The 25234-nt window shown below is 33.8% G+C and overlaps 1 pseudogene; it reads right to left on the reverse strand.

Moving 5' to 3' along the window:
• Nucleotides 1–6381: 6381 nt before the first annotated feature.
• Nucleotides 6382–11947, reverse strand: LOC133066859 (putative olfactory receptor 8G3; annotated as a pseudogene).
• Nucleotides 11948–25234: the final 13287 nt, after the last annotated feature.

Consider the following 25234-nt stretch of genomic DNA (forward strand, 5'->3'; position numbering starts at 1 on the left):
AATGAGTAGATTTTATGCCCGTGTGTGCATGTGTGTGAGTGTCTGTGTGTATGTGTGTACATGTGAGTGGGTGCTGGGGAGAGTAATTCTGGGAAGGTCATTGTTTGATGTCTCATCAAAAGAGACTCATGATGCAGAGGTCTCCTGAGTCTCTCTTGCTTCTCTGAGACAAACAATAATCCTAGTTGAACCAGAAAAAAAAAAAAAATACAAACTTCTTCACAAAATTTATAATTAAGATACTTCATAAGATTTTAAGAGAAAATACTGATTTGTAGACTTTTAAAATCAGAGTGAACATTGCTATTGAGACCTCTGAAGACTTTTTCTCTATTCCCATAATCTTTATGTATGTCTTAATGATATTGATGTAAAATGGCATGGTATTTTTATTCCACTCAGAATATGTAAGAATAGTGTGTGCTTTCTCTAATAAATTAACAGAGGATTCATAAATCTATGAAAAACAATTGTATTAATTTCAGCTATTTTCCTTACTAGAATCATAACCCAAAATATCTGAAGGAACGGGAAACTATCTATATCAGTTCACCTGAGGTCTACGGCTTTAATGTCCCAACTTCCTTCTCCCTGGTCTTTGATCCCAGAGGGCAGAAACATAACTGTGTGGCAAACATCATCCTTATACCTCAGTGGCATTTCCAGACTCAGGAACTCCTCTTTTATTCTAATTTTGATAATCTTGGGGATCAGAATATAATGACCTAAGTATAGGTCATGTATTCCACCACTGTGACCAGGGGATCAGTGTACAAAGTTTATTCCATGCAATTTGCACTTCATGGTTGATGGAAGAGGTGAGAAAACTATGTATATGCCCCCCAAATATGAGATGCATTTTTGAAGACAAATACTAGGTCTCATTTATTCTGGTCTTTTTTATTAATATTATCCTGCATTTTGCAGATGTTCTTTATGGAATTCAAAGATGATAGAGAGGTGGATTAGTAGAACACAAGCAAAATACAAATAGAAATTTTAATTTAAATTTAGTATTGGTTAACTTTGAGATGTGTTCTTTTTTAAAGATCAACTCACTTTCAGTTTACATTTGTACAGATAATGAGTAGAGTCTATAAAATAGAAAATCATAATCTTAGTTAAAACTCAAACAGTGGTTGAATTAATCTGTTCAGTTCAAAATGCAATACTTTACATGACAGAAAAAAAGATTGGAAAATTTCAGAACTATGATAAAAAATTTTTCCATATTAGAATGGATGAAATAACTGGGGATGTTTTTCTAGCAAAATAAAAACTCATATGACACCTGGCAGGTATCTCATAGTTCAACATATTGCTTTATTTAAGAGTTATTGGGCTTATTTTATATGTCATCAATAGAGTGAAGAAAAATAACTGCTTGAAACTGTTGGAGAAATATTTCATTGTACAACAAAACAAACACTCCAATCATCAAAATACCCACATCTTACAATAAAATGTTGATTTTGTTCTGAATAACTAGTTACTTAGCAGGCATTGTTAATAACAAGAAACACCTGATGTTTGGCATTTAATCTTTAACATCTCAGTTTCACTGTTTCATGGTTCTATAATTTTTATAAGAATCTGCTTACGATGCATGACACACAGGAGACTAGGGTTTGATCCCTGTGTTGGGAAGATCCCCTAAAGTAGGAAATGGCAACTCACTCCAGTATTCTTGCCTGGAGAATCCCATGGATAGAGGGGTCTGGCAGGCTATTGTTTATGAAATCGCAAAGAGTTGGACATGACTTAGTGACTAAACACACAAACGTAATCCCTGATACTAAGTTAGAATTAGTGCATTGAAACCTCCCTGAACCCCATACTTGCCATATGATCTTGAGATAACCAGGTCTGCTCTCCAACTCTGAAAAAGCAAAAATCTGTTTCATGTGAAAATTAAGTAAAATTATTCTTACAAAGAGCTTAGCCCTGTCTCTGGCTCTTGTTAAGAAAATGTCAATGTTAATTTACTGTTAATCTATTCAGCTTCTCTCTATAATATGCTTTATTTGAACAACATTTTTATTCTTTAGTCATGGCCAGAGTTTTAAGGTTTCTTTTCCTTAGCACATCTTTTTGTTGCTCTTTTCTGCATTAACACATATGGTAATATAGAGCTTGAAATTTTTTTACTGAATATTAACTTCTTAAATTATTAATATTTTCCATGGTTTTTAAATAAAGTCAAGCCAAATTCTTTGTCATTCCAAGATTCATATCATCTGACAAGAAAAGTTTTCTTTTTAATGTTTCAACAGGTACAACATGATTTAATTATTTCACAAAAGAGCATAATAGGCTCTCATTTTTGACTCAACAAATTTATTTAGCTCTTCTCACTCTATTCCCTTTACATTATGAAATGCACATGATTTTAAAGATCCTTTCAGTTCAGTTCAGTTCAGTCACTCAGTCCTGTCTGACTCTTTGCGACCCCATGAACCAAAGCACGCCAGGCCTCCCTGTCCATCACCAACTCCTGGAGTTCACCCAAACCCATGTTCATCGAATTGGTGATGCCATCCAACCATTTTATCTTCTGTCGTCCTTCTCCTTCTCCTCAGCCCCTCAATCTTTCCCTGCATCAGGGTCTTTTCAAATGAGTCAGCTCTTCACATCAGATGGCCAAAGTATTGGAATTTCAGCTTCAGCATCAGTCCTTCCAATGAACACCCAGGACTTATCTCCTTTAGGATGGACTGGTTGGATCTCCTTGCAGTCCAAGGGACTTTTAAGAGTCTTCTCCAACACCACAGTTCAAAAGCATCAATTCTTCAGCGCTCAGCTTTCTTCATAGTCCAACTCTCACATCCATACATGACCACTGGAAAAATCATAGCCTTGACTAGATGGACCTTTGTTGGCAAAGTAATGTCTCTGCTTTTTAATATGCTCTCTAGGTTGGTCATAACTTTCCTTCCAAGGAGTAAGCGTCTTTTAATTTCATGGCTGCAATCACCATCTGCAGTGATTTTGGAGCCCAGAAAAATAAAGTCAGCCACTGTTTCCACTGTTTCCCCATCTATTTGCCATGAAGTGATGGGACCGGATGCCATGATCTTAGTTTTCTGAATGTTGAGCTTTAAGCCAACTTTTTCACTCTCCTCTTTCACTTTCATCAAGAGGCTCTTTAGTTCTTTTTCACTTTCTGCCATAAAGGTGGTGTCATCTGCATATCTGAGGTTATTGATATTTCTCCCGGCAATCTTGATTCTAGCTTGTGCTTCCTCCAGCCCAGTGCTTCTCATGATGTCTTCTGCATATAAGTTAAATAAGCAGGGTGACAATATACAGCCTTGATGGACTCCTTTTCCGATTTGGAACCAGTCTGTTGTTCCATGTCCAGTTCTAACTGTTGCTTCCTGACCTGCATACAGGTTTCTCAAGAGGTAAGTCAGGTGGTCTGGCATCCCATCTCTTTCAGATTTTTCCACAGTTCATTGTGATCCACACAGTCAAAGGCTTTTGGCATAGTTAATAAAGCAGAAATAGGTGTTTTTCTGGAACTCTCTTGCTTTTTCGATGATCCAGTGGATGTTGTCAATTTAGTTAAGAACTTTAACCGTGGAAGACCCAGTTGATAAGAAAATTTTCTATGTGCCCATAAATATATTTCTTATATTATATTTAGTACATAAATAAACCTGTATCATTTATTATGGGTTATTACTGATTTTTCTTCTGCACTAGAGTGTTTATTCAATACAACATTTGGCATGGTGCCTTACATGCAATAAGTATCAATAAACATGAGTTTTTAATAAAATCATTTGAAAGATGCTTAGCATGTTAATATAGACTCCACATAAGTGAACAAAATTCTTACACTACCTCCATCAAAGTGAGTAGAGAAGGAAGTATTGGTCATAATTTTATTCAGCCAGGGACAGCTAAGTGTCCTTGCTCATAAAGTAGTCCTTGCTCATTTGTTGTTGTTCAGTTGCTCAGTTGTGTCTGATTCTATGTGACCCCATGGACTGCAGCAAGCCAGACTTCCCTGTCCTTCACCATCTCCCAGATCTTGCTCAAACGCATGTCCATTGAGTCAGTGATGCCATCCAACCATCTCATCCTCTCCTTGCTCATAATGTAGTGTGAATATTAGAGTGAGGACAGACAGTGATAAAAAAAAAAAAAAAAAGCTAGCTGCATTTGTAATTGCACTTGGAGGCAGCCACAGAGGGCTTCCCAGGTGGTGCTAGTAGTAAAGAACCTGCCTGCCAATGCAGATAAATATAAGAGATGCAGGTTCTATCCCTGGGTTAGGAAGATCTCCTGGAGGAAGGCATAGCCACCCACTCCATACTCTTGTCTGAAGGATCCCATGGACAGAGGAGCCTGGCAGACTACGGTCCATGAGGTCACAAAGAGCTGGAGACAACTGAAGTGACTTAGCACTTAGCACAGAGTCACAGCAGAAGATCTAAAGGCATAAAAGTCAGGACTGGGATTCAGACACACACTCCTTGTTCCCCGAAATTTCAGACCTATGTGTTTCTCCCCAAATTCTCTGAAGCGAAAAAGAAAATCTGATGATGCTGGTGAATAGTCTGAATACTAACCTTGCAGGGCCGTTAGGTGCTGAGGTGTCATAGCCTAATAGCCTCCATGGTAATGATATGTCACTGGTCCTGACCTCTGATGAAAGAAATGGCTCTTGGTAAAGATTGGTTGATATGAATGACAATTTTATACTCTGGATATTGATTCATAGAGTCTAATAAGGAAAAATGAGAGTGAACTCCCACTAGGTTCATATCTCACAGGTATCAACTCTTGGGAAAAGAAGCAATTAGAATTTTGCTTTCCCCCTTTGGCTCCCATGTGTTTAACAGTGTCACACAGGTGTGTCAGAGCTCTTGTTGGATTCTGTATTGTAAACAAGCATGTGACACGTTTTGTTAGAGCTCCAGTGAGTTTCATATCAAACTATCGATAAAGTGATTTCCTACTAGGTGAAAAGTAGAAAATCAAGGGAAATAAACTTTATATGTAAGACATGAAAGTCTTTTTTTTTCGTGTGTAATACTAATTGTGGTTAGATATTGAAAGTTTTTTTTTCAAGTGTAATACTAATTGTGGTTAGATATCGTGATATTCTCAGAAAACAAACAAATATTTGGATTATTTTAGTATCCGTGAGGAACTGGAAGTGTGCCTGATAATAGAGTGATCAGAAATGCATGGAGAATTAAATGCTGGTATTTGGTTTAGAAAGGTGTGTAGAATTGAAAGTTGCATAAATCTGAGAAAGGAGAATAAAGTCATGAAGTCATTTCAGGATAGAAAAGCAGCATGCCAAGGTCATAGGGATGAACCCAGAAATGTTGAGATATTACAGAAACTACCTGGAAAAACTTAAGGGCTTTGTAGTAGATACTAAAAAGTTATGAAAATAGTAGTATGTTTTGTTTATGCCCTACACATTTTGTTTTAATCAATTTCATATTGCCATCTTCCTCAGATGGACCAGTAAATTCAAATGTTGACTCTAGATGAAACAGCATACAGATGTCTAGGACTAAATGTAAATATTGAAAGAGTGGAGGAGATTGTTAATTATTCATAATTTTCATTCTCCCATTTTTCCTCAATAATAAATGCCCTGAATCTTAGTTGGGCGCATGGCTATCTAGACACCTCGGTATTTTCTTAACTTCTCTTCCAGCCGAGTTTGATCGCATGACCAAATTGCACCAAAGGGAAACAGGAGGAGGTAAGGTCTGTCGCTTCAAGTGGTGGTCTCCAAGTTAGGGGACATTTCCTCTCCTTCCCCATGTTTTCTTCTGATGGCTGAGGGATGAAGATGCAAGATCGATCTAGAGCTATTGTCTGAGACCAAGAGATGGATGGAAGCTAGATGTTGTAGCAGTTAACAATTTAAAAGAAGTTGATGTTCCACAGTGAGCTGCTGAACCAGTCCTGAAGATCTTTAGGGCATCATGGTGCATGTGTGTGTGGGTGGGTGTGTGTGATGCACACTGAAACCTAATTGCGACCAAGCCTTATTGCAATTAAATTTGAAAATAAAGAATTATCTAAAGTCCACTCCTGTGAAATGCAAACTAAAGATCCTAGAGCATGCTAATTGTACATCAGGAACAGTTTTTTTTTTTTTTTTCTTTTTTCTTATTTTTTTAAAGAAATTAATATAGGATTGAATCCAAGTTAACGAGAGCAAATTCTGCATGGGAGCATTACCCAAGTCCATCAGAGTGCCTACTTTAGAGTGCATTTACCTATTCATGCTGTTTTCAATTACTAAAACATTTGAAAATATCTCCCGCCATAATGTTTAACAAATCCTGTGTATTCATTAAATTTTTTCTCATTTGTAGTATGTCTCTTTTTCCAAGTCCTTGATTTCTATTTTTTGTGTTTTGGAAATACTGTGATATCTATTCTAATATTTTAATACCACATCTTCCACTAGTTCTCAGATAGAGATCCATAACCCTGCAAATACATAGAAAATTCCTAAGGAGGCTTTAAATTTTTATCTTTCTTAACACTTTTAAAATTTGTATGTGTGTATTAGGCCTTCCCTGGTGATTCAGACAGTAAAGAATCTCCTGCAATGCAGAAACCCAGGTTCAATCTCTGGGTCAGGAACATCCCCTGGAGAAGGAAATGGCAACCCACTCCAGTATTCTTGCCTGGAGAATTCCATGGACAGAAGAGCCTGGTGGGCTACAGTCCATGGGGTCACAAAGAGCTGGACACGACCGAGTGACTAACAGACACACATTCACATTTATACCTTTTGAAACACTTTTTAAGTTTTAAATGTGCATAAATGCTTGCAAACACAAAGAATTTTCTTTTTTATTTATTTATTTATTTATTTATTAGTTGGAGGCTAATTACTTCACAACATTTCAGTGGGTTTTGTCATACATTGATATGAATCAGCCATGGATTTACACGTCTTCCCCATCCCAATCCCCGCTCCCACATCCCTCTCCACCCGATTCCTCTCGAAACATCCCACCCTCGCCTTCTCCCACAGAGTTCAAAAGTCTGTTCTGTATTTCTGTGTCTCTTTTTCTGTTTTGCATATAGGGTTATCGTTACCATCTTTCTAAATTCCATATATATGTGTTAGTATGCTGTAATGTTCTTTGTCTTTCTGGCTTACTTCACTCTGTATAAGGGGCTCCAGCTTCATCCATCTCATTAGGACTGGTTCAAATGAATTCTTTTTAATGGCTGAGTAATATTCCATGGTGTATATGTACCACAGCTTCCTTATCCATTCATCTGCTGATGGGCATCTAGGTTGCTTCCATGTCCTGCCTATTATGAACAATGCTGCGATGAACATTGGGGTGCACGTGTCTCTTTCAGATCTGGTTTCCTCAGTGTGTATGCCCAGAAGTGGGATTGCTGGGTCATATGGCAGTTCTATTTCCAGTTTTTTAAGAAATCTCCACACTGTTTCCCATAGCGGCTGTACTAGTTTGCATTCCCACCAACAGTGTAAGAGGGTTCCCTTTTCTCCACACCCTCTCCAGCATTTATTGCTTGTAGACTTTTGGATAGCAGCCATCCTGACTGGTGTGTAATGGTACCTCATTGTGGTTTTGATTTGCATTTCTCTAATAATAAGTGATGTTGAGCATCTTTTCATGTGTTTGTTAGCCATCTGTATGTCTTCTTTGGAGAAATGTCTGTTTAGTTCTTTGGCCCATTTTTTGATTGGGTCATTTATTTTTCTGGCATTGAACTGCAGGAGTTGCTTGTATATTTTTGAGATTAATCCTTTGTCTGTTTCTTCATTTGCTATTATTTTTTCCCAATCTGAGGGCTGTCTTTTCACCTTACTTATAGTTTCCTTTGTAGTGCAAAGGCTTTTAAGTTTCATTAGGTCCCATTTGTTTAGTTTTGCTTTTATTTCCAATATTCTGGGAGGTGGGTCATAGAGGATCTTGCTGTGATTTATGTCAGAGAGTGTTTTGCCTATGTTCTCCTCTAGGAGTTTTATAGTTTCTGTTCTTACATTTATCAAACCTCAATGTAAAAAAATTACTAGCTGTTGCTTGATTAATGGGTAGTGTACTAAAAGAAAAACGCACATGGGTGTTCTGTTTCAAAGTAGTAACATACAGAACTCACCTTTCCCCATGGACACAGTGGATCTACAGCTATATAGAAAATAATTTCCTGTGTGGTGCTTTTTGGGGGAAGGGGAACTAGCTGATTAATTCTTATACATTTGGGAAACAAGAAAAGCTCACACTGAAGTGGATATGAGAGGCTAAGACACAATCTTGTCATAAACCACAGCTCGCTGCAGCAACCCACAGTCAGCATACCTCAGAACCCTGAGTTTTTGCTTGAGGAGCTAACAGCTTGAACCCCACATCTGGCACCCCAACTGTTAAGACCTGAACCCAAGAAAGAAGCCCACAAAACATTTATCTGGAAAGTCAGCAAGGTTTGTGATCATGAGACCCATAGTACTATAATGAATTGAGAAACAGATCTTTTAAAAAAGTCTTTTTTTTTTTTTTTGGCTGCTTAGTCTTGTGGCATGCAGGTTCAGTAGTTGTGGTGCACAGGTCTCTCTAGTTGCAGCATTTGGGCTTTGTTGCCCCATAGCATGTGGGAATCTTAGTTCCCAGAGGAAGGATTCAACCCATGTTCCCTGCATTGGAAGACAGATCCTGAACCATTGGGCCACCAGGGAAGTCCCTAAGACATAGTTCTTAAAACTTATAAACAGATAGACTAACCCACCCCAGAGCTCAGCTCAAGGCAAATGACTTTTAGAAAAGCACCTGGGCTTCTTGCGAAAGAGGTTTTTTTGCTTATTTTTAAGCATAAGCAAGAGGAATAGGCATCTAAGGAGACACACATTGAGGGCTTATTGAAATACTCTTTGGGATATAGGCAACAGGGCAGCAGGCCTGCACTCTCCCTGTCCCTAACCCCAGCTTCCAAGTATTTCCTGGAAGGGAGATCATACCCTTGTCTGGAACCCTGACTTTTGTGGCTGCTGCTCAGAGGACTGCTCATTGGAAGGACTGATGCTGAAGCTGAAGCTCCAATACTCTGGCCACCTAATGCAAAGAACCTACTCATTGGAAAAGACCCTGATGCTGGGAAAGATTGAAGGCAGGAGGAGAAGGGGATGACAGAGGATGAGATGGTTGGATGGCATCACCAACTCAATGGACATGAGCTTAGGTAAACTCAACTCAGGGAGATGGCAAAGGCCAAGGAAGCCTGGAATGCTGCAGTCCATGGGGTCATAAACAGTCAGACATGACTTAGCATCTCAACAACAACAGTTCACAGGATGCTGCTTGGTCATATGGCTGTGATCATCAGCCAGGCTTGTACAGTTGAATCTCAGGATTAAACCAATAGAGATAGAGTTCAGAAATGGGAAGTATTTAACCAGGTCTTTAATAAATGATTTTACAATTATAAAAAAATTATTAAGAGGTCATAGCCATTGTTTTAATTCTATCATTGCATCTGTACTTGTTATATCAGATAAGATGGCACATTAGACAAAGAACATCAATCTGGCAAATAATAAGATGATTTGAACTGGGAAGAGACAGAAAACAACTGAGTACTTAGAATGTCATGGAAATTGATATATATAAGATGTTAGATGCTTAGAAGCAGAAATACAATAAAACAGGATAGGAGAAAAGATACTTCAAAGATACAATTGACATAAAATGGTGATTATTTGTAAGCTATGGAAAGAAAGAGCATGAACCATATGACAGTGATACAATTTAGCTGGAATGTTGGCTTTCATGAGCATCTGCTTTCATAAATAGCTATTCCTTGTCTAAAGATAAGACAATAATGCTAAGGCTGTTTTATAAAAATCATTGCTATATATTGCTTTATTATATCAACTATAACAATTAGGTCTCTAATATGTTCTCAGTTGCTCAGTCATGTCCAACTCTTTGGGGACCCATGACTGTATCCTGCAAGGCTCCTCTCTCCATGGAATTTTCCAAGCAAGAATACTAGAGTGGGTTACCATTACTTACTCCAGGGGATCTTTCCAACCCAGGGATTGAAACTGCATCTCTTGTGTCTCCTGCATTTACAGGCAGATTTTTACCATTAGTGTCACCTGGGAAGCCCCAAGTCTCTGAGACTGTAATGAATCTTTTACTTTGATGAAGTCAAGTTTGAATATTTTTTATTATTTTCATGATATCAGAAGAAATAAAGAGGAAAAAAGCATGGAAGAGATCTGGAGGAAAGAAACTCAGTCTTTTATTTATTTATTTTTTTCATTTATTTTTATTTATTGGAGGCTAATTACTTCACAACATTTCAGTGGGTTTTGTCATACATTGACATGGATCAGCCATGGAGTTACATGTATTCCCAATCCCGATCCCCCCTTCCACCTCCCTCTCCACCCAATTCCTCTGGGTCTTCCCAGTGCACTAGGCCCGAGCACTTGTCTCATGCATCCCACCTGGGCTGGTGATCTGAGAAACTCAGTCTTATAGTGAACTGAGTTTGCTTGATGTGTAGATCATGTTTGGGACCATGACATTTACACAAACCAAATGCCATTCAATTTCATCCTACTCTTAAGAAAAACAATACTACGACTTGCTTATATAATACTGTGAATATAAAATAAAGTTATCCATTTAAATGCTGGACATTGTGTTTTATCATTCATAAAATTAACAATATAGATTACTATGATTAACTTCAAAATCATCTTCTGCCTCAATCTTTGTCTTCCTGTATGGATTATCATTAAAAATAAAAAAATAAGACTCCTTTATCTTCAGGAGTTTTTTTACTTTAATCATAATCACAGATTATGATTTTATATATAAATATTGCAATATAGATTCAAGAAGTGGCCTGGTTAAAATCTTGGAAGTGCCCTATATAGGCAAGTATGATTGATTTTTTGTAAAAAAAATAATCCTAATGCATAACATATTTTAGGGAACCAAATAACTGATATGTCATCATTATGTTGTTTCTATTCATCTACACTTTCTGCTGTCTACAATTTTTTTCAGGGCAAATTTGATATCCCTATTTTGCAGACTATAGACCAGAGGGTTTAGCATGGGCACAATGATGAAATAAAACACAGAGGACACTTTCCCTTGGTCCATTGAGCTCACAGATGATGGCTTCAGGTACATGGATGCTGTTGATCCATAGAAGAGAGCAACAGTTGAGATGTGGGAACTGCAGGTGCTGAAGGCTTTGGTCCTTCCCTCAGTGGAACAAATGTGGAGGATGCTGGAGATGATGAAGATGTATGAAGCAAGAATAGCTAAGGCAGGAGTCAAGATGTTAAATACACAGAAGAATATAACTGATAATTCATTGACATAAATGCTGGAACAGGATAGCTCCAAGAGTGGGAAGAGATCACAGAAATAATGGTTAAACACATTGTTCTTGCAGAAAAGTAGGCTCAACAAAAATCCTATGTGGATTGTGTATTCAATGATTCTTAAATATAAACTCCCACTGTGAGGCAGAAGCAGAAGTAATAAGACAATGTGACATTCTAAAGCAAGGGGTTGCAGATGGCGCCATAGCAGTCATATGTCATTACAGCCAATACATGACACTCTGCAAAAGCAAAAATGAGGGAGAAATAGAGCTGAGCCATGCATTCAGGGTAGGAGATAATGTTCTTCTCTATCACAAGGCTCATCAGCATTTGGGGGGTGGGTAATGATAGTGGACTGACAGAGATCAATAAAGACAAGTTGATGAGGAAATAGTACATGGGGGTGTGCAGGTGAGAACTGAGCCCAATCAGGGTGATCCTGCCCAGGTTCCCCACCACCGTGACCACATAGATTCCTAAGAAGAGGAGAAAAAGAGGCAGCTGGAGTTGTGACTGTTCTGTGAGCCCAGCAACTAGGAACTCAGTCACTGAGGAGTGATTTCCAGGGTCCATTATCCTCTCCAAGGCTCTAACTTTAAAAAGTGAGAAAATGAGTGTACATGTGTGAGCAGACGTGGTCATGTGAGTGAATGTTATCGGGGGAGGGACAGATTCTGTTCAGTTCACTGCCGTTCCATCGCTCAGTAGTGTCTGACTCTTAACGACGCCAGTACTCCCTGTCCATCACCAACTTCCGGAGTTCACCCAAACTCCTGTCTGTTGAGTCGGTGATGCCATCCAACCATCTCATCCTCTGTCATCACTTTCTCCTCCTGCCCTCAATCTTTCCTAGCATCAGGGTCTTTTCAAATGAGTCAGTTCTTCCCATCAGGTGGCCAAAGTATTGGAGTTTCAGCTTCAACATCAGTCCTTCCAATGAATACCCAGGACTGATCTTCTTTAGGATGGACTCAAGAGTCTCTCCTGCTTCTTGGAGGAAAACAATGATCCTGGTTGAACCAGAGATGGGCATACAAACTTCACAATACTTAGAATTCAAAGACTTCCTCACTTCTTAAGAGAAAACACCCATTTATGCATTTTTAAAATCAGTCAGAATGAATGCTGCTATTTTTATTTCTGAGGACCTTTTCTTTCTTGCCATATTCTAGATGTCTATGTTACTCATAGTCATATAAATTTGCATAAGATTTAAGTAATAATGGTGTACACTTTCTATAATTAATTCACAGAAGATTCATGCCCCATGTGATCTTGTGTTAGTTGCATCTACTCTCCAACACTCTAAAAAACCAAAATCACCAATATTCATTTCATGCGAAAATTAAGTTAAATGATTCCCACAGGGAGCTTAGTGCAGTCAACAGTTCTTTGTAAGAAATGTCAATGTTTTTCCACCTATTGAGTTTGTCTCTGTTATATCTTTCATTTGACCAACATTTTCATTTCTAAATCACGACCAGAATTTAAAATTTTCTTTTTCTTAGCACGTCTTTTTCTTGCTCCTTTCTACATACATTAGCACATATGGTAAAAATGGAAATTTTAATTATTTTACTTGCTATTAGCTTTCTAAATTATCAATATTATTTATCAGTTAACAGTATTTTCCATAGTCTCTAAATAAATTCAAGTCAATTTCTTTTTTATTTAAAGATGTATGTCATCTGACAATAAAATTTTTTAATGCCCCAATAGCTATCACATGATTTAATTATTTCACAAAAAAGCATGGTGCGCTGTCATTTTTGACTCATCAGATTCCTTTAGCTTTTTTCTCTCTATCCCCTTTATCCTGTGAACTGTCAATACCCTTCAGTTAAAGACTTAAATAATGGAAGCCCTAGTTAATAAGACCATTTTATATGTGTCCAGAAATACATTTTTTACCTGGTAAAAATTTCACCTGCCAATGCCAGAACACGGGTTAGATTCCTGGTTGGGAAGATCCCCAGGAGACGAAAATGGCAACCCACTCCAGTATTCTTGCCTGGGAAATCCCAAGGACAGAGGAGCCTGGAAGACTACAGTGCATGGAATTACAAAGAGTCAGACACAACTGAGTGACTAGACAACAACATGTGGCATTTAATGCATACCTAAATCTGTATTAATTATTGAGAGTTTATGATGGTTATTCTTCTGTACTAGGTAGTGTTTGGTATCATGCCTCACATACAGAAAGTATTAATAAGTATGATATTTTAATAAAATTGTTGAAAGAAGTTTAGTGAGAAGTTAACATAGACTCCCTGGAGAAGGAAATGTCAACCCAATCTAGTATTCTTGCCTGGAGAATCCCATGGACAGAGGAGTCTGGCAGGCTACAGTCCATGAGGTCACAAGAGTCAGACATGATCTAGTGACTAAACCACCACCCCCACCACATAAGTGAACAAAGCTCTCACAATGCCTGAGCTGAAGTGACTAAATAAAGAAATGTTTGTGGATTTATCTCTGGGCTTTATATTCTGTTCCATTGATCTATATTTCTGTCTTTGTGCCAGTACCATACTGTCTTGATGACTGTGGCTTTGTAGTAGAGTCTGAAGTCAGGCAGGTTGATTCCTCCAGTTCCGTTCTTCTTTCTCAAGATTCCTTTGGCTATTCGAGGTTTTTTGTATTTCCATACAAATTGTGAAATTCTTTGGTCTAGTTCTGTGAAAAATACCGTTGGTAGCTTGATAGGGATTGCATTGAATCTATAGATTGCTTTGGGTAGACTAGCCATTTTGACAATATTGATTCTTCCAATCCATGAGCATGGTATGTTTCTCCATCTGTTTGTGTCCTCTTTGATTTCTTTCATCAGTGTTTTATAGTTTTCTATGTATAGGTCTTTTGTTTCTTTAGGTAGATATACTCCTAAGTATTTTATTCTTTTTGTTGCAATGGTGAATGGTATTGTTTCCTTAATGTCTCTTTCTGTTTTTTCATTGTTAGTATATAGGAATGCAAGGGATTTTTGTGTGTTAATTTTATATATTGCAACTTTACTATATTCATTGGTTAGCTCTAGTAATTTTCCGGAAGAGTCTTTAGGCTTTTCTATGTAGAGGATCATGTCATCTGCAAACAGTGAGAGTTTCACTTCTTCTTTTCCTATCTGGATTCCTTTTACTTCTTTTTCTGCTCTGATTGCTGTGGCCAAAACTCCCAGCACTATGTTGAATAGTAGTGGTGAGAGTGGGCACCCTTGTCTTGTTCCTGATTTCAGGGGAAATGCTTTCAATTTTTCACCATTGAGGGTGATACTTGCAGTGGGTTTATCATATTTAGCTTTTATGATGTTGAGGTATGTTCCTTCTATTCCTGCTTTCTGGAGAGTTTTAATCATGAATGGGTGTTGAATTTTGTCAAAGGCTTTCTCTGCATCTATTGAGATAATCATATGGTTTTTATCTTTCAATTTGTTAATGTGGTGTATTACATTGATTGATTTGCTGATATTAACGAATCCTTGCATTCCTGGGATAAAGCCCACTTGGTCATGGTGTATGATTTTTTTAATATGTTGTTGGATTCTGTTTGCTAGAATTTTGTTAAGGATTTTTGCATCTATGTTCATCAAATGTTGGCCATAATTTTATCCAGTGGGGACAGGTATGATAAAGGAAACTTTGCTGCTCAGGGAGTGTGACTATTAGACTGAGGACAGATAGAGACAGAAAAATAACTACCCACATCTGTCAGTGAACCAGGGGGTGGGGTCGGGTGTTGATGTGGTAGAAGACCTAAAATTTTTAAATTCAAGATTGGGATAAATACTCCTCCCCACACTTTCTCTGGTTGCTCAGCTGGTAAAGAATCCACCTGCAATGCAGGAGACTCAGTTTCATCCCTGCGTGGGGAAGATACCCTGGATAAGGAAATGGCAATCCACTCTGGTATTCTTGCCTGGGAAATCCCATGGACAGAGGAATCTGGCGTGCTGCAGCCCATGGGTCACGAAGAGTTGGACACGACTTAGTGACTAACCACCATCATCACCACCTCCTCCCCAAAACTTCAGAGGTATGTGTGTATCCCCCAAACTCTGAAGGTAAAAATTATTCTGATGGTGGTGGTGGATAGTTCTGAGTAGTAACCTTGCAGGAGTTCTTGGTGTTGAGGGTCATAGTCTAAAAGTCTCTGTTTTTGTGATTTTGAATCAGTGGTCCTGACCTCTGTTGAAGCTGATGATCCTTAGCAAAGATGGTTGATATTAATGGTGATTTTATACTCTAGGTATTGATGCCAAGAGTCTGATGTGGAATAATTAATGATTCTTACTTCCCTTTGGAAACATCCCACAAGTATCAACTACTGGGAAAATAAACAATTAGAATTTCTCTGTTTTCTCCATTGGATCTCAAATGTTTAATATGGTCACATGAATGTGGTTCATTGCTCTGAGATTATACATTGCAAGCCAGGATGTGATAGATTTTTTTACAGCTCTGGTGAATTTCATGTCAAGTTAATTCTAAGTTCAAAATTTCAGGAAATTACAAAGACATACACTAAAAGAATTTTCTAAAGTGATTTTCCACAAGGAGAATAACATATAATCAGAGAACAACGTTCACATGTGAGCTTTAAAAGCTTCCATTTTCATTTCCTCTGCTAACTGTATTTAGCTATCATGATACACCCATAAAACAAAAATATTCTTAATATTTTAACTTGGGGATTGAATGAAAGCATCTGTTAGATAGTGCCATAATCAAGTCCTTACAAGTTTATCAAGAAAAAATAATGACTTATATCCTGTAATATTATAAAAAGTATCTTGAGAAACAATATAGAGATACATGTGTTATTGAGATTATTTTAGTTCTATAAAAAAATGAAGAATATGAAAATATTCTAAAAATAAGAATATGAAAGTATTCTAAAAATAAGAAGACTATGAAAGTATTCTAAAAATATGAAGAGTATGAAAATCTTCTAAAAATATGGAGTATGAAAATAGGTGAAAAATATGAAGAGTATGAAAAAATGTGAAAAATAAGAGTATGAAAATATGTGAAAAATATGAAGATATGAAAATATGTGAAAATATGAGGAATATGAAAATATGAAGCATATGAAAATATTCTAAAAAAATGAAGAGTATGGAAATATGTTAAAAATATGAAGAGTATGGAAATATGTGAAAAATATGAAGAGTATGAAAATATTCTAAAATATGAAGCATATGAAAATATGTGAAAAATATGAAGAGTATGAAAATATGTGAAAAATATGAAGAGTATGGAAATAAGTGAAAAATATGAAGAGTATGAAAATATTCTAAAAATAGGAAGAATATGAAAATATGTAAAAATATGAAGAATATGAAAATATGTGAAAAATATGAAAATATGTGAAAAATATGAAAAGTATGAAAATATGTGAAAAATATGAAGAGTATGAAAATATGTGAAAAATATGAAGAGTATGAAAATATGTGAAAAATATGAAGAACATGGAAATATGTGAAAAATATGAAGAGTATGAAAATATGTGAAAAATATGAAGTGTATGAAAATATGTGAAAAATATGAAGAGTATGAAAATATGTGAAAAATATGAAGAGTATGAAAATATGTGAAAAATATGAAGTGTATGAAAATATGTGAAAAATATGAAGACTATGAAATTATTCTAAAAATATGAAGAGTATGGAAATATGTGAAAAATATGAAGAGTATGAAAATATGTGAAAAATATGAAGTGTATGAAAATATGTGAAAAATATGAAGAGTATGGAAATATGTGAAAAATATGAAGAATATGAAAATATGTGGAAAATATGAAGAGTATGAAATTATTCTAAAAATATGAAGAGTATGGAAATATGTGAAAAATATGAAGAGTATGAAAATATGTGAAAAATATGAAGAGTATGGAAATATGTGAAAAATATGAAGAATATGAAAATATGTGGAAAATATGAAGAGTATGAAATTATTCTAAAAATATGAAGAGTATGGAAATATGTGAAAAATATGAAGAGTATGAAAATATGTGAAAAATATGAAGAACATGGAAATATGTGAAAAATATGAAGTGTATGAAAATATGTGAAAAATATGAAGAGTATGAAAATATGTGAAAAATATGAAGAGTATGAAAATATGTGAAAAATATGAAGTGTATGAAAATATGTGAAAAATATGAAGACTATGAAATTATTCTAAAAATATGAAGAATATGAAAATATGTGAAAAATATGAAGAGTATGAAAATATGTGAAAAATATGAAGAGTATGGAAATATGTGAAAAATATGAAGAATATGAAAATATGTGGAAAATATGAAGAGTATGAAATTATTCTAAAAATATGAAGAGTATGGAAATATGTGAAAAATATGAAGAGTATGAAAATATGTGAAAAATATGAAGAGTATGGAAATATGTGAAAAATATGAAGAATATGAAAATATGTGGAAAATATGAAGAGTATGAAATTATTCTAAAAATATGAAGAGTATGGAAATATGTGAAAAATATGAAGAGTATGAAAATATGTGAAAAATATGAAGAGTATGAAAATATGTGAAAAATATGAAGAACATGGAAATATGTGAAAAATATGAAGAGTATGAAAATATGTGAAAAATATGAAGTGTATGAAAATATCTGAAAAATATGAAGAGTATGAAAATATGTGAAAAATATGAAGAGTATGAAAATATGTGAAAAATATGAAGTGTATGAAAATATGTGAAAAATATGAAGACTATGAAATTATTCTAAAAATATGAAGAATATGAAAATATGTGAAAAATATGAAGAGTATGAAAATATGTGAAAAATATGAAGTGTATGAAAATATGTGAAAAATATGAAGAGTATGGAAATATGTGAAAAATATGAAGAATATGAAAATATGTGGAAAATATGAAGAGTATGAAATTATTCTAAAAATATGAAGAGTATGGAAATATGTGAAAAATATGAAGAGTATGAAAATATGTTAAATATATGAAGAGTATGAAAATATGTGAAAAATATGAAGTGTATGGAAATATGTGAAAAATATGAAGAGTATGAAAATATGTGGAAAATATGAAGTGTATGAAATTATTCTAAAAATATGAAGAGTATGGAAATATGTGAAAAATATGAAGTGTATGGAAATATGTGAAAAATATGAAGAATATGAAAATATGTGGAAAATATGAAGTGTATGAAATTATTCTAAAAATATGAAGAGTATGGAAATATGTGAAAAATATGAAGAGTATGAAAATATGTGAAAAATATGAAGAACATGATAATATTCTAAAATGTGAAGAATATGAAAATATGTGGAAAATATGAAGAGTATGAAAATATGTGAAAAATATGAAGTGTATGGAAATATGTGAAAAATATGAAGAATATGAAAATATGTGGAAAATATGAAGAGTATGAAATTATTCTAAAAATATGAAGAGTATGGAAATATGTGAAAAATATGAAGAGTATGAAAATATGTGAAAAATATGAAGTGTATGAAATTATTCTAAAAATATGAAGAGTATGGAAATATGTGAAAAATATGAAGAGTATGAAAATATGTGAAAAATATGAAGTGTATGAAAATATGTGAAAAATATGAAGAATAAGATAATATTCTAAAATATGAAGAATATGAAAATATGTGAAAAATATGAAGAATATGATAATATTCTAAAATATGAAGAATATGAAAATATGTGAAAAATATGAAGAACATGATAATATTCTAAAATGTGAAGAATATGAAAATATGTGGAAAATATGAAGAGTATGAAAATATGTGAAAAATATGAAGAGTATGGAAATATGTGAAAAATATGAAGAGTATGAAAGTATGTGAAAAATATGAAGTGTATGAAAATATTTTAAAAATATGAAGAATATGAAAATATGTGAAAAATATGAAGAGTATGATAATATTCTAAAATATGAAGAATATGATAATATAAAAATATGAAGAATATGAAAATATTTAAAAAATATGAAGAATATGATAATCTTCTAAAATATGAATAATATGAAAATATGTGAAAAATATGAAGAGTATGAAAATATGTGAAAAATATGAAGTGTATGAAAATATTTTAAAAATATGAAGAATATGAAAATATGTGAAAAATATGAAGAGTATGAAAATATGTGAAAAATATGAAGAGTATGAAAATATCTGAAAAATATGAAGAGTATGAAAATATGTGAAAAATATGAAGTGTATGAAAATATTTTAAAAATATGAAGAGTATAAAAATATGTGAAAAATATGAAGAGTATGGAAGTATGTGAAAAATATGAAGAGTATGATAATATTCTAAATTATGAGGAATATGAAAATATGTGAAAAATATGAAGAATATGGTAATCTTCTAAAATATGAAGAGTATGAAAATATGTGAAAAATATGAAGAGTATGAAAATATTATATAATATGAAAAATATGAAAATATGTGAAAAATATGAAGAGTATGAAAATATGTGAAAAATATGAAGAGTATGAAAATATGTTAAATATATGAAGAGTATGAAAATATGTGAAAAATAAGAAGTGTATGGAAATATGTGAAAAATATGAAGAGTATGAAAATATGTGAAAAATATGAAGAGTATGGAAATATGTGAAAAATATGAAGAGTATGAAAATATGTGAAAAATATGAAGTGTATGATAATATTCTAAAATATGAGGAATATGAAAATATGTGAAAAATTTGAAGAATATGATAATATTCTAAAATATGAAGAATATGATAATATGTAAAAATATGAAGAATATGAAAATATTTCAAAAATATGAAGAATATGATAATCTTCTAAAATATGAATAATATGAAAATATGTGAAAAATATGAAGAGTATGAAAATATGTGAAAAATATGAAGTGTATGAAAATATGTGAAAAATATGAAGAGTATGAAAATATCTGAAAAATATGAAGAGTATGAAAATATGTGAAAAATATGAAGAGTATGGAAGTATGTGAAAAATATGAAGAGTATAAAAATATGTGAAAAATATGAAGAGTATGGAAGTATGTGAAAAATATGAAAAATATGAAAATATGTGCAAAATATGAAGAATATGAAAATATGTGGAAAATAAGAAGAGTATGAAATTTTTCTAAAAATATGAAGAATATGAAAATATGTGAAAAATATGAAGAGTATGAAAATATGTGAAAAATATGAAGAGTATGAAAATATGTGAAAAATATGAAAATATGTGCAAAATATGAAGAATATGAAAATATGTGGAAAATATGAAGAGTATGAAATTTTTCTAAAAATATGAAGAATATGAAAATATGTGAAAAATATGAAGAGTTTGAAAATATGTGAAAAATATGAAGTGTATGAAAATATTTTAAAAATATGAAGAATATGATAATATTCTAAAAATATGAAGAGTATGAAAATATGTGAAAAATATGAAGAGTATGAAAATATGTGAAAAATATGAAGAATATGAAAATATGTGAAAAATCTGAAGAGTATGAAAATATGTGAAAAATAAGAAGAGTATGAAAATATGTGAAAAATATGAAGAGTATGAAAATATGTGAAAAATATGAAGAGTATGAAAATATGTGAAAAATATGAAGAGTATGAAAATATGTGAAAAATATGAAGTGTATGAAAATATGTGAAAAATATGAAGAATATAAAAATATGTGAAAAATATGAAGAGTATGAAAATATGTGAAAAATATGAAGAGTATGGAAATATGTGAAAATATGAAGAATATAAAAATATGTGAAAAATATGAAGAGTATGAAAATATGTGAAAGATATGAAGAATATAAAAATATGTGAAAAATATGAAGAATATAAAAATATGTGAAAAATATGAAGAGTATGGAAATATGTGAAAAATATGAAGAGTACGAAAATATGTGAAAAATATGAAGAATATGAAAATATGTGAAAAATATGAAGAGTATGAAAATATGTGAAAGATATGAAGTGTATGAAAATATGTGAAAAATATGAAGCATATGAAAATATGTGTAAAGTGTGAAGAATATGTATTTGCTTGGAAATAAAAATTGTATTTAACATTTTTATCCAAAGTATTTGTTAAATTTTATATCATTTTGAGAAAAAAATTACTATGAAATTTGTTAATAAAGTTTCCTTTTTTCAGCTTTGAGATATAATTGACATATAACATTGTATAAGCTTACTATATACAATTGATTTGATACAATTTAATATTGCAAATTGGTTTCCACTATGGCTTTAGCTAACACCTCCATCATGTCACATATTTACCATTTTCTTTTTATGGTAAAAACATTTAAGATTTACTCTCTTAGAAACATATGAATTGGACTTCCCAGGCAGTCCAGTGGTTAAGACTCTGGACTTCCACTTCAGGGGTCTCAGGTTCAATCCCTAGTTAGGGAACTAATATCCACATGCCATGTGGCAAAAAAAAAAAAGGATTAAATTTTAAAAAAAGAAACATATAATACAATATTATTAACTGCAGTCATTATTCTGTATATTAGATCCCCAGAGCTATTTATCTTACAACTGGAAGTGTGTACTCTTCGTTTTTCTTTTTTTTTTTTCATTTATTTTTATTAGTTGAAGGCTAATTACTTTACAATATTATAGTGGTTTTTGTCATACAGTGACATGAATCAGCCATGGATTTACATGTATTTCCCATCCTGATCCCCCCTCCCACCTGCCTCTCCACCTGATTCCTCTGGGTCTTCCCAGTGCACCAGTGTGTACTCTTTGACCTGCATCTCCTTATCCCCTACTTGATCATCTGGTAAAAACTATTCTACTTTCAGTTTCTATGAGTTCATATTTGTCCTATTCACATGTAAGTGATATTATACTGTATTTGTCTTTCTCTGTTTAACTTATTGCACTTAACCTAATGTCTCTGGGTCTTTCCATGTTGTCCAAAATGACAGGATTGATTTCTTTCTCATGGCTCAATAATATTCCATTATGTATATCCCACATGCCTTAGGCTGGTTCTGTAATTTAGCTAATCAAATTTTGAAAGGCTTTAAATTATTGTTGGTTATCAGATTTTAATCTGATTTTTAAGGTTTTTTTTTTTTTTTTTTTGCAAATTGCTGTGAAAAAGGGTAAAACCTAGAATAGAATAATCCATAAACACATAGAAAAATGTTGCTCATCAATAATTATCAGACTTAGAACAATTAATATGGTACAATGTAACACAAAACAAGTGTTCTCAACATTCTGATAACTTTGGTAGAATATCCACAAGCATTCTTTAATAGTAAGGAGTACCATAAAAGACATCATTATATAGTATGTATGAGGAACCAGAAATGTGTTTGATAATACTGTGGAGTGGTCAGAAATGAATGGAGAATTAAGAACTTGCATTTGTTCTTCAAAGGTGTTTATAACTGGAAGGTGTTCAAAACTGGAAAGGGAGAATGGAATCAAGAAGCTATGTCAGGACCAGAAAGCAGCAAGAATGAAGTGACAGGAATAAATCACATTGTTGAGATATTGCAGAAACTATTCCACCCAGTGGGACAAATAGTTTTCTGGAAAACCCTAATAGTTATGAAATATTAATATATTTTAAATGTTATGCATATCATTTCAATCACATTTCACATTATTATTTTAGATACAAAGCCAAATTCAAACATTAACTCTAGAGAGAACAACATACAGCTGTCTAGGGCTAAATACAAATACTGAAAAGAGTGGATGACACTGTTAGTTATTCCTAATTCTCCCTTTCTTCCTCAATAATAAATGCCCTGATTCGTAGTTGGGTAGGTGGTTATATAGATACCATGGTTTTTCTTAGCCCCACTTATTGCCACCATGGACCATATGACTGGGTCACAGAAAGGGAAATAGGAGAAGGTGAGGTCTGTCACTTCCACGCAGCTGTCTTCAAGTTAGGGTACATTCTCTCTCCTTCCCTATCTTTAGTTCTGATGGCTGAAGATAGAGATGAAGGATCAATCTGGAACTACTCTCTGAGACCAAAAAATGGATGGAAGCCAGATGTTGTAGAAAGTCGCAATTGAAAAGCAGCTTATGTCCCCAGTAAGCCACTGAACCCATCCTGAGTCACCTTCAGATTTACATACCATGGTATGTGTGTACTTCTGTGTGTGTGATGCACAATCACACCTAATTGTGACTAAAACAGAAGATAAGCAATTTTCTGAAATCCACTCCTTGACATCTTGAAAATGCTAGTTGTACATGAGGAACTGTATATTTTTTTTAGAAGTTAATATATGCTTGTATGAGAATTAGTGAAAGACAAACTCTGTATGAGACCGTTCCAAACTGATCATAGTGCCTGGTGTTAGAATATATCTATTGTATCATATTCTTTTCCATTATTAAAATAGTGTGCCCTTCTGTACTGGTATCTAAAAAATCCTATATATTTGTTAATTTTTGAATCCAAAGTCCCTTATCTCTCATTTTTGTGGTAAAGTTTCATCTTTGCTTTGGAAATCTGTCTGCTATCTATTCCTATATTTTAGTAACATGTCTTCTGCCAGTTCTCATATCATTAGAGTCAGTACAGCCCACTTTGCTCCTCTGTCCGTGGACTTTTCCAGGCAAGAATACTGGAGGGGATTGCCATTTCCTCCTAAGAGGATCTTCCAGGCCCAGAGATTGAATCCATATCTCCTGCATTGGCAGACAGACTCTTTACCATCTGAACCACCAGGGGTTTTTATCACGTATTAACAGTTCATGCTGAGTCGAAGGGTAAAGAGGGAATTTATTGCTTAGACAGTCCCTTTTCCCCTTCAAAATAACTCAGCTTCTTTTCCATAATAGATACTTTGGGGATAAGAGGGTGCTTACCATTAATCAGAAAGTATGTTTTCAATTTTAAACTTTGTCCATGAACTATCCATATCGTTGTAATAATAAAAGAATGTCACTTCTAAATCTAAGATTCTAAAATATGAATGGCAAAAAAATAAGATATATTTTAGAGACAAGAGAAAATGGATACAAGATGGTCAGGGAAATGGAGGTGGTAGAATTATCTCAGAACACTGGAGTAAAGAATCCTGCATAAAGATATAAGTCAAAATACACATAATTCTTTAGGGCTGTTTATTACTGTCAATTTCTTCCACAATAGTATGGAACACATGTGTGTCCCATAACATAGGAATTATGTCTTATCACCCATCATATGCCCTTGTACCTCCTAGCACATTTCTGTGCACAAACTAAGAATTAAAGATTGAATTTTATAGATTGCAAATGGCTAAACATTGTTTACTTTAGAGAGCACACTTTGGAGATATTTGTCTTATTAGTAAACAGCACCAGGGACACAAGATACTGAGAAAGTCAAAGGATACAGATAAAATGAATTTATTCCTTAAATTAAGACAAATAAATCTTGGGATTTCCCAGGCAGTCCAGTGTTTAGGAGTCAGCAGTTTCACTGCAGCGGACTCAGGTTTAGTTCTTCATTGGGGGGATTAAGATCTTCCAAGCCACACAGTGCAGCCAAAAAAATAAAAAATTTAATCCTAAAACAATAATTTTAAAAGATGAATAAGTCTTGACTAAAAGAGTTCCATATTCCATACATGAAATAATACACATGAAGGCCTTTGGATATTGTTTTAATGTTTAGAGGTAATACCGAGTTTTATGAACATGTGGACACTGGCACATCCTCAAACAGTGCTGCTCTCCATATGATAACACTATGAGTTCAGTCCTCTCCCTGCCACTTTCATCCCAAATAATCAAGTATTAATAGTAGCAATGATCTCATTATTTGTGGACATACATTCCTGTGTCTGGACTCTTTCCTTACCAAACTTTCTCAAGAAATTATAAATTTTTGCCAAGGCAAAACACTCATTT

Source organism: Dama dama, chromosome 2, assembly GCF_033118175.1.
Source record: "Dama dama isolate Ldn47 chromosome 2, ASM3311817v1, whole genome shotgun sequence".
Classification (NCBI taxonomy): domain Eukaryota; kingdom Metazoa; phylum Chordata; class Mammalia; order Artiodactyla; family Cervidae; genus Dama; species Dama dama.